Below are 13939 nucleotides of genomic sequence, written 5' to 3' on the forward strand. Positions count from 1 at the left end.
ACATCATGTGAAAAGTAATTATGTCAAATTATTATGTTCTGTACAAACAAAACAGATTTGAGAAACATAATAGCTATTTTTCCATTTAACTATTATTGCATTTTGAAATATTGCATACAATTTTTATCAAACACCAAGATGTGTATAAATTCTTAAAATGCACACCACTAAAAAGGATAAACTCTTTATCTGATAAGAAAACATTTAAAAAAAACTACAATGGAAACACATTTACCAAATAAATTCCATCAATAAATAGTTTGATGGAACGGCATTAATGGACAAACCAAACTTTGTGCCTCATAACACCACCGTGCGTTCATTGCATTTCATCTTCTGAGGAGCAAGTCATTCATTATATAAGGAAAAACGCACCACAGTGGCTTTTTCTATCACAGCACATATCACATTTTTCTTTTTGATATTTAGCGCTAGATTATTAGGAGTTGATGATTCAGTTCTCTTTGATTCAATCACTGGATGAAAACTGCTTTTTTGGTGAATATTTGATGCGATATTCCAGTTTTGTATCTTTGTATGGAAACATGGCTATTGTCACTTCTTGAATTTTAAGCAATCAGAAGTATTTAATCCACTTGGGGATCAGAGAATTATTAAAAGAGACTATAGGAGACAAGCATAATATTTACAGGAACAGATCACCTCCTATTTCTCAAATATAAAAAGTATCTCATCATGATTTACTCACCCTCATCATGCCTCATGTCATTCACAAGCTTTATGACTAGGTTCAAATGAACTACTTTTAGTATGGTAGTACTACTTTTACAATATTTTAATATCAACTTCAGTCGATATTCACTTTGATCAAAAGATTAAAAAACTAAACTAACGAAATGAAAAATAGTTTTGCCAAGCTAATTTAAGAAAGCATAAGACTATGCAAATAATAGCAGAATTTTCTTCCTTTTTTTTTGGATGAGCCATCTCCATTTCAGTCTCTTATGAAACGGTTAAGTCTTGCTGCTTAAATTCATCTCAGGAAAGCATATCTGTTTTACATCTATATAGAAAGCATAGCACTGCTACAGTAATATTATACAGTTTTAATTGGTTTTGTCGGACTCAAATGTGGGCAAAACAAATCAAGAGGAAACTTAATTTAGCAGTTTGGGCACTGGCGCTCACAGACAAACACACACACACACACAGTGGTGCCCATAACTTTCCACTCCTCCTCTCATATTTCACCTGCTCTCTCTGTCTGCGAGTTAATGAGAGAGTCAGAGGTGCAGGATTAGATGCACTGCGCTCTCTCTTTTTCTCTCTCTCTCTCTATGTTGGACTGAGCACAATGCCATATACCTTTGTTACCCCTCCTCTATCACACACCATCCTGTTTTCTATTTTTTCTATATGGTTAGTCACATATTTATTTGCATTTATTAGCACTTCTGCTGTGATACATTCTGATTTTTGCCCTCCTTCCATTTTGGGTTGTGTATTTCTCCATGCCTGGGCTCGTTTGCTCGTTCTGCCAAAGCCAATCACATACACTACTGCTGCGTTTGTGATTTAACACACATCTCATTCTTGCAATCTAATGCTTAAACAAACATGCACAGCACACATCAGTCTTCCTTTCTCCTGCTCTCATTTTTCTTTTTCTCTTCAGTCACATGCTCAGCTCGACCTTTCTCTCCCTCATTCAGCATCTCGGCTCTGTCTCTCCGTCCTCCTTTTCCTTGGTTAAGCACTGCATTTATTTCTCAGCTTGACTGTCCTTTGACCGAGAACTTTCCCCTCTTGCATTTTAGCAGTTGCTCCTTCGTAACAGCAATCACAAACCCCACAGGTGTCCCATGCACACACTGTCTCTATTTTTTTTCTCTCAGCACAAAATTGGCACAGTCACAGAGACTATGACTGGAGAATGACAGCGCTTGATGGGAGATGAACACAGCGAGAGGGAAATTAGAATCATAGAAGTATTTTTTTCTTCTTAAACTAAACAGTATTGTATAACAGCAGCTGGACTACATGTTTTATCTCATGATTAGGGAAAGTTTATGTGTAAGATGGATTTGCAGGGAAAATTTACATTTGACATTTATTTTCTTGAGTTACATGACACAAAAATGAATTGGAAAAAAAAACTTTAAGAGGACAATTTCATATTTACTAAAAGAACAACAAATCACTGAGCTTGTATTTAAACATTTAAAAAAAGCAAATGAGGCTTTCTCCGTAACACCAAGCTGTTTGTGTTTAATACACATCTAATAGTCATCTAAACATACAGTACAGTAGATGTCTTGGCTAAAACAAGGCTACATTCTAGATGTCAGAAAAACAGTAATACACTTCTATCATCAAATGGACCAGCCTGATCTCTCGAGGAAACATAAGTATTTTACGTTTTGTCAGTTCAGTGGCTAATTCATACGAGTTCAGTCGTACGAAAATGTACAATTTAAAAAAGTAGGCGTGGCACCTAACCCCACCCCTAACCCCAACCGTCATTGGGTGATTAAAAAAAATAGTACTAAATTGTACGAATTAGATCGTACGAATTCATACGAATTAGCCACTAAATCAAAAAGTTACGAATTGCCGTGAGATTGTGTTAAATAGCCAGATTAGACAGAGTTCACATGTAGTCATATGAAAACTAGACATATGAAGGCCAAACTGGGCCTAACTGGGATGCTTCTATGGCTTAGTTGTGTTTCTACCTTTTTCTGAAATAGATTTATAACAAGAATTTTAAGAATTTATCAATTGGCGCATAGAATTTTTTCCTAAATACAGATGTGTTGCTATTATTTATATGTTGGGCTTCTTTGTTGAGCTATGATTTGAATAATATACATATACTGTACTTGAAATAAGGAAATCTGTCAGAAAAATAAATGTTTTTACTTGAAGAAATAGTGCATGTAACTTCCAGGAAATGATAAACACTTGGGAGTAGTAAGATTGGGACACTAATGTTTGCAAACGCACTGTGTCTTTTAACCAATAACATCATGTGAAACTATATTGGCATTTTGCAGAGTGGACAAAAGAGGTGTAACATCGGTGAAGAGCTTCAGGACCCCTACTTTGTGACGAGGCAGAGTTCAAATTGCCTCTGTTATGGCAGTGTTCTCAATTACCATGGGCTGAACGGTTGGATGCCTTCCACTCTGAGCAACAAGTGTGATTCCATAATATTGGGTCTGGTGTTAAGTGTATAGACTGTGCTACGGTTGGTTATCAAAGGAAGCTGCAGGGAGTCTGATTGCAGAGGTTTGGGATGAATGTATCTAGTGATGTAACCATGAGCCTGGCTTTGAATTATACATGACAGTAAGATGGAAACCGTTACAAGAGAAGACTAAGAACAGTCTTACAAACAGTACACTGGCTGAATGTATAGCAACATCTGTCTATCACTTTATCTATTTATTTATCAGATTTAGGACAAACAGAGCAGTAATGGTAAAAAAACCCAAGACAACTGCCAATGTAGGGATGCCTTGAAATGAGACATTCTATTCTTGAGAGTGAAGAGTGACTTAAAGGAACATTCCCCTTTTATGGAAAAAGCCTCATTTTACAAGTGATTAACTATGGTAATTCTTATAGTTTAATAAAATTTATTTAACTTTTGGAAATCTCTAAGCGACCCCCTGTCATTGTCCCGTGACCCCCACTGTTTTAAAGGAACAGTCCACTTTTTTTGGAAATGGATCATTTTGCAAGTGTCCTAGAGTCATACCTGTCAACATTGTCAACAAAAATACAGGATTTGTACAGAAATTAAATTAAGTTATAAAATCTTGTTTATTTTTATTCACGTTATTAAAATATTGATTAAATTTACTATAGTTACTTAGAGGAGCAGCGACTCTCTCATTTTGATAGTTTTGTTTGATAACAGAGAGGTGTCCCTTTAAGGATCCACAGATCTATAAAGAAAGCATTCCATTAATTTCATGCTCATTTAAGACAAAATAATTTTGTGTTTAAAATAACACACGCAGGACGGACATGATTACATATTATTAGGTATATTTGTCTGTTTAAAAACACACCAAAATCCAAAAGTGTCCACTTTTGCTCCTCTTAAAATCTCGTCTACTGATCCGGGATCAGTGTCTATATCACTAAGGAGTGCGTCTGTCAGCACCATTACATGACTGGACTGGTTCAGAGGCTGCATATGAAGAATGAGGGTGGACGCATGGCTTTAATGAAAATGAAGTGAATGCAGCCAATGTAATTCTAATTTCAGTGTGCTTTCAAGCCAAAATAATGCAAAAGCATAATTCTCTTGAAGAGCTTTTGCAATTACATCACACTTTAGATCGGCTCTTTAATGCTATTTTCACTTGTCATAGAAAGATTACAAATACAGCAGAGATATGGGAAAATACTTAAACGGGATGATATCGGGATAGAATGGTAAAATACAGGAGAATCCTGGCAAAAACAGGAAGTTTGGGAGGTATGCCTAGAGTTAAACAGTTGAGTATACTTTTTTAATCTTTTCAGCCGATCTCTGTGTCTAGCAGGAGCACTTTTAGATAGCTTAGCATAATCATTGAATCATATTAGACCATTATTATTTAGCTTAAAAATTTTTTTTTAAAAAGCTTCACACTCTGTAATTACATCATGTAGTAAGATCAGTGGAAAATCGGAAAATTTATGAAATCGGATAGCCCCTTCAGACGAAGGATCTCATTTTCGAGGGGGTCCCTAAGAAGTACATAAATCAAACACAGTACATCACATCAGACTCATAACAAATATACAGCTAAACAAAACAAACAAACAAGCAGCACACTTCACCTGAAACACTTCCCACAGTCTAAAGCCTTAACAAACAAAAACAAATTATCAAACGTATAATTTTATATACAAATAAAAGCAATTCAATTGGAACTAATATTAATAACATTTACAAGTTCTAAAGATAAATTAGTCCTGAAAAGACTAAATGTCTCAATTGATCTGAGAGGAAGATTGTTCAAGTCAAAAGGAGCTTTGTATTGAAAATCCTACAGCCACTTTCTGTTGTAATTCTTAGAACAAAATAGTAATTCTGTTGCGTATGTCGAAGTAAATATGAGGTAAATGGAAAAAAAAAAAAAACTGCTTCAAATAAAAATATGGCTGAACTGTACTCCCATTCCAGCATAATAAGGAACTTTACTGCCATACCATGGCTGCAGCAGATGCAATGATATTATGCAACAATGTAACTTAGTTGGAAACTATTTTCAGAAATAACATCATTGCTCTTTTTTATGCTGATTGTCTAATCCAATGAAATGCTTTATGCTAAGCTAAGCAAGAATACTCCCACCAGACTGGCAGAATTCAGTGGGATTTTGGATCAAATCTTGGAAATGGGTTTTTCTAGAAGTAACAGAGAGAGTTTGAATTAAGATCAGACCATGTGATACAACCTTACCTTTGATTTGGATCAAACCTGCACTTTGGTTTATCAAAAATTTTAAACTCAGATTGGGATCTGTTTGGTCAAAAAAAAATTTTTTTTTTATTATTTTTAATTTTATTTATGTTAATTAAAATTATTATGTTTATCAAGACAGCATTTTTTTATTTAAAAAATGTTAAATACTTATTTATTAAATATTTATTTATTACTTAATGTATGCAGTTTCAAATAAAATTATAACATCTTGTTGCTTTTATTACTATTACCAATAATAATAATAATAATAATAATAATAATAAAAATTAATATTAGAGTGGATGGGTTGCAGCTGGAAGGGCATCCGCTGCGTAAAACATATGCTGGATAAGTTGTCAGTTCATTCCGCTGTGGCGACCCCAGATTAATAATGGGACTAAGCCGAAAATGAATGAATGAGTATTAGGGTGATTTCTGAAGGATCGTGTGACTCTGAAGACAAAAGTAATAAAGCTAAAAATTCATCATCGCGGACGCAGCCCTCACTATATTGGCGCCCTAGGTAGCCCCCTATGCCGCCTCTATGGACCCGCTGGCCCTGAGAATATGAAATCATTCTCTTTTTCACAAGGCCAATCGAAAACCGAACTTATAGTTTAGCAATACATATTTGACCTTTAAAATGTAAAACTCCAAACGATTGACTAAACAAGAATACTACACTATACGCAATGAAACTACCAATTTCATTTAATGCTGAAAACAAGTTAAACCAGTGTAATATATTATTATACCTCTCTCGTAATACTCATTTGTCATTTTATTACTAATGTCCTTGACCAGCAAATCAGAATAGTCTGCTGGCCAGCAGTTTTGGTTTGGTTTTCAAAGTAGTAGCAAACTCCTGTAATAAACCGCTTATCAATGCGTGTGGAGGGGAGTTTAAATTTAATTGACAAACTTACAATAACTAAAGTTCAGTTAATCATCAACATTAAATTACATTCATATTACGCCTTAAACCCGTTAAATATTTTCAATGCATTTTTTTTCTTTGCTGCTATCTGTGGTCTCTGGCTAGGGGGAGGCTAAGCCTTCCACAGCCTCAAACACGCTCTGCCTAATTCTTATGAGATATGGTGAACAACAACAACAACATCAAAGCAGTATTGTATTAGAACTAAAAAATGTCAACTATTTGTTTATTACAGTGTTTCTGTTGATTACCATTGAAACAAACAATGGCTGTTTGTGGCCACTGGTATTTTCCCTACCTGTTGTTCTTTGCCAAGCCAGTAGCCTACACTGTTGGTTCCATTTAGGCTCTGGTGAACAGGATTTGGTTATCCTGAAATTTGACATTGTACCTTTAAAAAAACTGTCATAAAAGTAAGAAAAAGCAGTTAATCCTGGATAGCAAAACATGGGATTCTCAAATCTGGACCAATCTGACACAGATTAAGTTTTTAAAAAGACTGGGCCCTGGTGACTTGTAAAATCAGCCTATTTAAAGTGGATGCTTTTTTGCCGAACACTCCAGTGACCAAACAAAATATTCATGCAGCACAAATTAAATCTAAAATACAGCCCTCATACATTCTGTTAGCAACTTGCATGCTTATAGCACAGCTAAATCCAAAATAAGACTCAGTGGCCCTCTGCCCCCTGTATGTTTACCACATTATGCCACAGTTCAATATATCTCTCAACAGCCTGCTGCTGAATATTATAATAGTTGAATTTCAAGCAGCCTGATGCATCTGTGAACTGAATGCAGAACTAAATTTTGACCATGTGACGTGAGACTCATCCAATCACGTGTGGTATAAATTGAATACAGCTCCCTACAGCAGCTGTATCAGTATGCACGGTTTCTCCTAGGATGCTTTCTATGCATTAAACTGAAGCAAAACACACACCTCGCGAGCGAAGTTTTGAGATTGCTATGACACTCATTATGCGTCTTTGCATAGCTGCGACTGGCGTGTTGTTTTCATCTCAAGCTCGTCTTGTACTGATCACAGAAGTTGTACACAAGCTCTCCTCATACTCTCATAATCACACATTTTCAAACGCATAGACACATTACACCAAGCATATTGAATTTCCTATGATGAAGACGAGAGCATCACCATGGCAACGTCACAGTACCTCTCCCTTCCACTCTTGCTGTTTTAAAAGATGAGAGGATGGGAGACAACAAGAGAGGAATAGAGTTTAAAGGGATGTTGACGGTCAGTGCATCATTTCGCAGATAAACTTCTGCCTGGAGGGTTTAGTGGATTTGGAGTAAACGTAGATGTCACGTACATAAAACCCCCTTAAAATATGTGCTGCTCTCTGAAGCTTAGCATGCCTGAAGCAGTTTGAATGCACACACATGCATATAGAGTTCAAAGGATGGTTTACACACAAAAAAAAAACAACACATGTTTTTAAAGGGTCACGAAACACCAAAACGCATTTTTTAAGATGCAGACTGTCATATATATATATATATATATATATATATATATATATATATATATATATATGTCCCACGTTGCTAAAAACACTATTAAGACACATACAGAAGGTGCATAAATGTTTGGACATCGACACAATTCTAACATTTTTGGCTCTGTACACCAACACAATCAATTTGAAAAGCAACGAACAAGATGTGCTTTAACTGCAGACTGTCAGCTTTAATTTGAGGGTATTTACATCCAAATCGGGTAACCGCTGTAGGAATTGCAGCAGTTTGCATATGTGCCTCCCACTTGTTAAGGGTCCAAATGTAATTGGACAGAATAATAATTATAAATCAAAATTTCACTTTTTAATACTTGCTTGCAAATCCTTTGCAGCCAATAACAGCCTGAGGTCTGGAACGCATAGACATCACCAGACGCTGGCTTTTATCCCTGGTGGTGCTCTGCCAGGCTTCTACAGCAACTGTCTTCAGTTCCTACTTGTTCTTGAGGCATCTTTCCTTTAGTTTTGAAAAAACAAAGGGGGAAAGAAAGAATACTTTGGTCGTCCACCACAGTTGTTTTTGTGGTGTTGTTGACCTCACTGCTGCGTTCTTTCTTTTTAAGAATGTTCCAAAAAGTTTTTTAGGCCACGCCTACTGTTTTTGCTATCTCTCTGATGGCTTTGTTTCATCCTAATAATGTCTTGCTTGAATGATAGTGACAGCTCTTTTGATCTCATCTGAGGGGTGATAGTAACAGATTCCATATCCAAATAGCACACATGAAATAAACTCTGGACCTTTTATCTGCTCATTAAATGAGGGAATAACACAATTATTATCTGCTCATTACCTGATAATGAGGGAATAACACACACCTGGCCATGGGACAGCTGAGAAGCCAATTCTCCAACTACTTTTGGACCCTTAACAAGTGGGAGGCACATATGCAAACTGTTGTAATTCCTACATGATTTGAATGTAAATACTCAATTTAAAGCTGACAGTCTACAGTTAAAGCGCATCTTGTTTGTTTGTTTAATTTAAATCGATTGTGTCGGTGTATTGAGCCAAAAATGTTAGAATTGTGTCAATGTTTAAATATTTATGGACCAAACTGTATATTTCACTAAAAAGGGAAAATTGATTGTTTTTTATTTGTTCATAACAAATTTGTTCTTCCCTTTAAAAAAAAATGTTGAAGCTATGTCACGGCGACGAGATCACTGTGTAAATTTCTGCGTAAAAAATTGGGTGTCTGTACCGGCCAGTACAAAGTGACGTTATGAGCACATCTGTTCATTAATTCATGAGAATAACTTGGTTCAAACCAATGAGCCCGTGCAGTTGTGAACGAGATGCAACTTCATTAATAAACATGATATAGCTTCAAAGACTCTTTTTACCTGTTACAGTGTTCAGAGAGGCGCCATGTTGTGTTACCAACCATAATTCAAACAAGTAAGAAGAAGAATTATTTGGAGGCATGGATTGCCAGTGTTCGTTTATAAATGTGCTGCAGCGAAGGATTTTTTTCCATTTCCCAGCAATGAGAACACAGCCATGTGTGGATTACAGTGGTTTGCAACAATATGTTTGTAAAGAATTTTTTTTTTTCATTCAACAGCTTTCGAATCTAGAAATGGTGTTTCCGGATTTGCCACTCGTCTTCTTTTAGTAAAAAACCTGGTTTCAGTTTCATGTTTAAAATGATATGACATCTACATTCATTGTAAAACACACTTGAACTGCTTGAAAATTCTACCTAATGTCTACTTTTGTGTTCCAGAAGAAACCGCAGAACAAAATCAGGGTGAGTAAAACTTTTTTGGGGGACACGTCCTTATTGATATGAACACACATCTACATACATCTAATCCATATTAGAAGTTAAATGTAGCAATGTGGATAGCTTTCAGTAACCAATAATAAACATTTGCACACAGTTTGTATTTGAATGCATAATGCTGGCTGGAGGGGAGCAGACAATAAAAGTGGTTGAGTAAGAAAGCTCTTGAGGCAAATTCGCTCTTGCTGCTGAGTGATTTTATCATGCCCCATAACAGACATTAACCATTGGATTACACAGTAAAAGAAGCATTCTGAATAAGGCAAAAACACTTGGGACTGGAACAGCAAGAGATTTTTCATTTTAGGTGAACTACCCCTTTGACAAATTTACATCAGCACTATTAAAAAGGCATAATTACAGCATTCCTACATCGAATTGATTTCAATTCAACAACATCAACAACACATTAGATCAACAACACATTAGAGAGCAGGCCTGTAGCCGGAGGGGGTTTGGGTGGTTCAAAAGACCCAACCCTCACTGACAAAGGTCCAGAATTGGTCCCCTATATGAGCTCATTTATCCCTTGTTTGACTTCTATGATGTTGTAAATTGTGAAGCTAACCAATCAAAGAAGGCTTTAAGACCAAGAGGAGTCTTCTGTTGGATTATTATTATGATTGAATATTATGTGTGAATTATTCAAATGGCTGATGAAAGTTGAATGTGCAGGCCTGCTTGTTATTTGCATATAGGCTTCAGTTTTTTAATTTAAAGCAAGTTTTACCAGATCCCTAAAAAATTATTTAATGATAGATGTAGATTTAATCATAAAATTATATTTAAAAAATAAGAAACTTTTCATATTTCTTTATTCTAAATGTTCAAATTTAAAATGCTAATCTCAACATTATAAAACGGTTATGTAAAACTTACAGTTTAAACAAATATACTTACATTGTAAATAAACACTTTTAAATAGTATGGTAAGTAATTTGGCAAAAAGGTAGAAAATATTTTTGGCACATCAAAAAGTGTGGTTATAATCACCATCCATTAAGCTAATCCAGCAAAAAATAAATCAAACGCAATATTTAAACCTTTTAAATAAATAAAAAATGAGGCATGTAACTGCAAAAAGGTCAGGTTTTTCAGAAAAAAAACCCCACCCCTTTCATTAAGCTGGCTACAGGCCTGGGTTGCGTCACTGGATCATCCTCTGAAACTTTTTATTCAACAACACTAGCTTTGTTTCCACATGAATTAGGTTGGGTTGTTAGAGTGGCTGACTGATGCATTGGTAACCGAGTAACTAACAGTAAACAAGGTGAGCACAATGGAGTCACATGGGTGTAATGTTTGCTGTGTCAGAGTTTATTCGGCAAATGGATTTCCATGTCCTGTTTTTTTTTTTTTTTTTTTTTTTGCATTAATCTTTTTTCATAGTCCAAAAGCATCTCACGAGAGCATAAAACTTTTTATTCAAAATTAGGCATGTCCATCACTCGTTTCTCATGTGATGCTTTAAATGCACATTAACATGGTGATGAAATTCAGTAAAATTCAGTTTCAAGCAAGTTCCAAACAACTATTAAACAGTGCATTGATTGGGAAAAGAAAGATGTAGTGACGAGTGTTTCCCAAATCTGTAGGTACTTTGTCGCACATCCATTGTTTGAACCACATTAGTTATAATGTAAAATGTCCGTAATGATGCTCTAAACAGTGTGGAGTAATAGCTGCTTTTGAGAAAACCCCCCATAATTTTTGTGCAAATTATATTGTTTTATACGCAGATGCATAAAAAAAATCTATTTTTTTTTTGGGTAAAAACAAGCACTTGTTTTCTATATTAATTGAAATATATGTAAACAACACATAGGCTAATGTTTCCTTTACAAATGTTAGTGCAATATTCCATATTCTATTCTAAAACATAAACCTCGTAGCTAACACATTATAATCTCATATATAAATCATATAAATCGTGGGTTTTTTATTAAGAAAAATCGTACTTAATAATAATAATAATAATAATAATAATATTATTGTATTAAAAATAATAATGGTAATGATGATGATGATTATAATTATTATTGTTATTCATTTATTGTTTTTATTATGTTATTGTTATTAAGTAGGATATTGTTTAAATTATTTTAATATACAAATTCTATAAACAAAAAAATGTTTAACAAAGTTACTTATCATAAGCAGGCATGGACAAAACTTCTAAAGCAAACTCTTTAAAGCAGTTGTTTGCTGACCGTAAGTACAGTATTTTAAAGGATGTAAACAATAACAATGCTCCTAACACATTTCCTGTTTTACATTTTTAATTCCCATAGCTTCCAAGAATACAAAAAAGTCCACACATTGATAAATAATGTTACGACAATTGCTTTAACGTTAAATTATTAATGAATTGCCTCTTGTTACAATAATAAAGTACTTTGATAACAAGCAGTAAATGTTCATGGGCTAATGACATCACCACATTGAAATGGTCTATGTTGCTGTTACATTACTTTAGCCTAGAACAAGGAAAACCACACAGGAAGACGACAGAACATTGTGTTTACCATGGTGTTAATCATTGCAGTTTCCGGAGGGAATCATACTTGTGCATGTACTTGCATTGATAGTTTATTTAGCAACACCTCTGCAGTTTGTTGCTGAAAAAATGCACAACGGTTAATTCCACAGTAGTTTGCTTTGTATCTACTTTATTGGAGGAGCACAATTAAACAAAGAAAATGTGACTAAAATGAGTGAGAAAGATACACATGTTAATGAATGCTGTATAAAGACTGCTGATATGAATATCTGCTTATGGTCAAGTACTTTTAGAAACAAGAGCACTCCAGTGAATGTGTGCTATTACTTAATGATAACACATCTCTATAACTGCTACAGACTATTATAAAACAATACGCTGATCCAAATCTGCTAAAAGAAAGATCAAGAAAAGCTTTCTGGAATTACCAGTATGTGTGTGTAAAACGGCAGCCTGCTATTGAGCTCTTAGTTCTTTCAAACATTTCTTTTTTCCAGCAACACTGTATAACAGACTTTGAATTTGAGTATGTGTGTGTGTGTTTGTGAAAGAGAAATACAATGGCTGCCCAGAGACTGTGAAATCTTTTGGCTTTGTGTATCGCACCTTCTGTCTCTCTCTGCACACAAACAGCTCACTTAAGCATTGATTACATCTCATTCTGCCTCTATAAAGCAGCTCCTTTACAAGAACAATTAACACTCTCAAAGGGGGACACTAGGATTGAACATCTGCTGTACACGCGGCCGGAAGAGTGAATGACCAATTCATCTTCTCCATACTGTCAGGAGTCAGTAACACCCACTAAACACAGCCACTCATTGGATATAATAATAGTAATCATCAAGTGATAGCTTAGAAAGCTGAAAGAGAAATTTTGATTTAAATATATCTGCGCACATCAAGGTTGTTTCATTTACCAGCTTTTATGAGCTTTTTTTGACTAATGCATCTATGGCTCTTAATCATCACTAAATACAAAATTAATACTTTTTCAAACCATACTGGATTTACAATGTGAATAAATCATAAATAAAACAATAGACTCTATGGGTAAAACCAGACCAAACAAAGCCTATTCTCTTTAAGAAGACACCTGAACAGATTTGTCATTCGCAAGGTTTGATGGCAACTGTATTTGATATTATATTGGTGTGAAGAGAGAGAAAGAGAGATGAAAAAAGACATCCATCTCTGTCTGATGTATCAGTGTACAGGATAATGTAAAGTAATGAAGGGTTATTTAAAATAAACAATGAAAGGGTGATCAGAAGCACTAAAAGTGCACTAAAAAGAGAAGAAACGAAATCAATGAAGCGTCAACGTTTTTTAATTTTAAGCTGAAAATTACGTTTACAAAAAAATAAGACTATTTTCAAGTATTTCATAGGGCACACACATTTTAGACAGTGTATCACTGATCACACATGTCCAACTGCTTAACGCAAATTTCAAATAATCAGCCAATCACATGGCAGCAAAAATGCATTTAGGTATGTTGACATGGTCAAGACGATCTGCTGCAGTACAAACCGAGCATCAGAATGAGGAAGAAAGATTATTAAAGGCACTTTAAACATAGCATGGTTGTTGGTGCTAGACGGGCTGCTCTGAGTATTTCAGAAACTGCTAATCTACTGAGATTTTCACAAACAACCATTTTTAGTGTTTACAGAGAATGGTCTGAAAACGAGAAAATATCCAGTGAGCAGCAGTTCTGTGGGCGCAAATGCCTTGTTGATGGCA

At 35.0% G+C, this 13939-nt stretch overlaps 1 protein-coding gene and 1 long non-coding RNA gene across 4 annotated transcripts in view; one reads left to right on the plus strand and one right to left on the minus strand.

The window, feature by feature from the left end:
* The window catches only part of si:dkey-6f10.3, a 131794-nt gene that overhangs the window by 114863 nt on the left and 2992 nt on the right, over positions 1-13939 (minus strand). The window lies entirely within an intron of this gene.
* The window catches only part of LOC141379322 (uncharacterized), a 70347-nt gene continuing 66039 nt past the window's right edge, over positions 9632-13939 (plus strand). The window contains exon 1 of one of the 2 annotated variants that reach the window (XR_012395871.1): positions 9632-9657. This is a non-coding gene — a long non-coding RNA (uncharacterized lncRNA). The remainder of the gene's footprint in view (positions 9658-13939) is intronic. The other variant, XR_012395870.1, reaches the window with a different exon arrangement.

Source organism: Danio rerio, chromosome 20, assembly GCF_049306965.1.
Source record: "Danio rerio strain Tuebingen ecotype United States chromosome 20, GRCz12tu, whole genome shotgun sequence".
Lineage (NCBI taxonomy): Eukaryota > Metazoa > Chordata > Actinopteri > Cypriniformes > Danionidae > Danio > Danio rerio.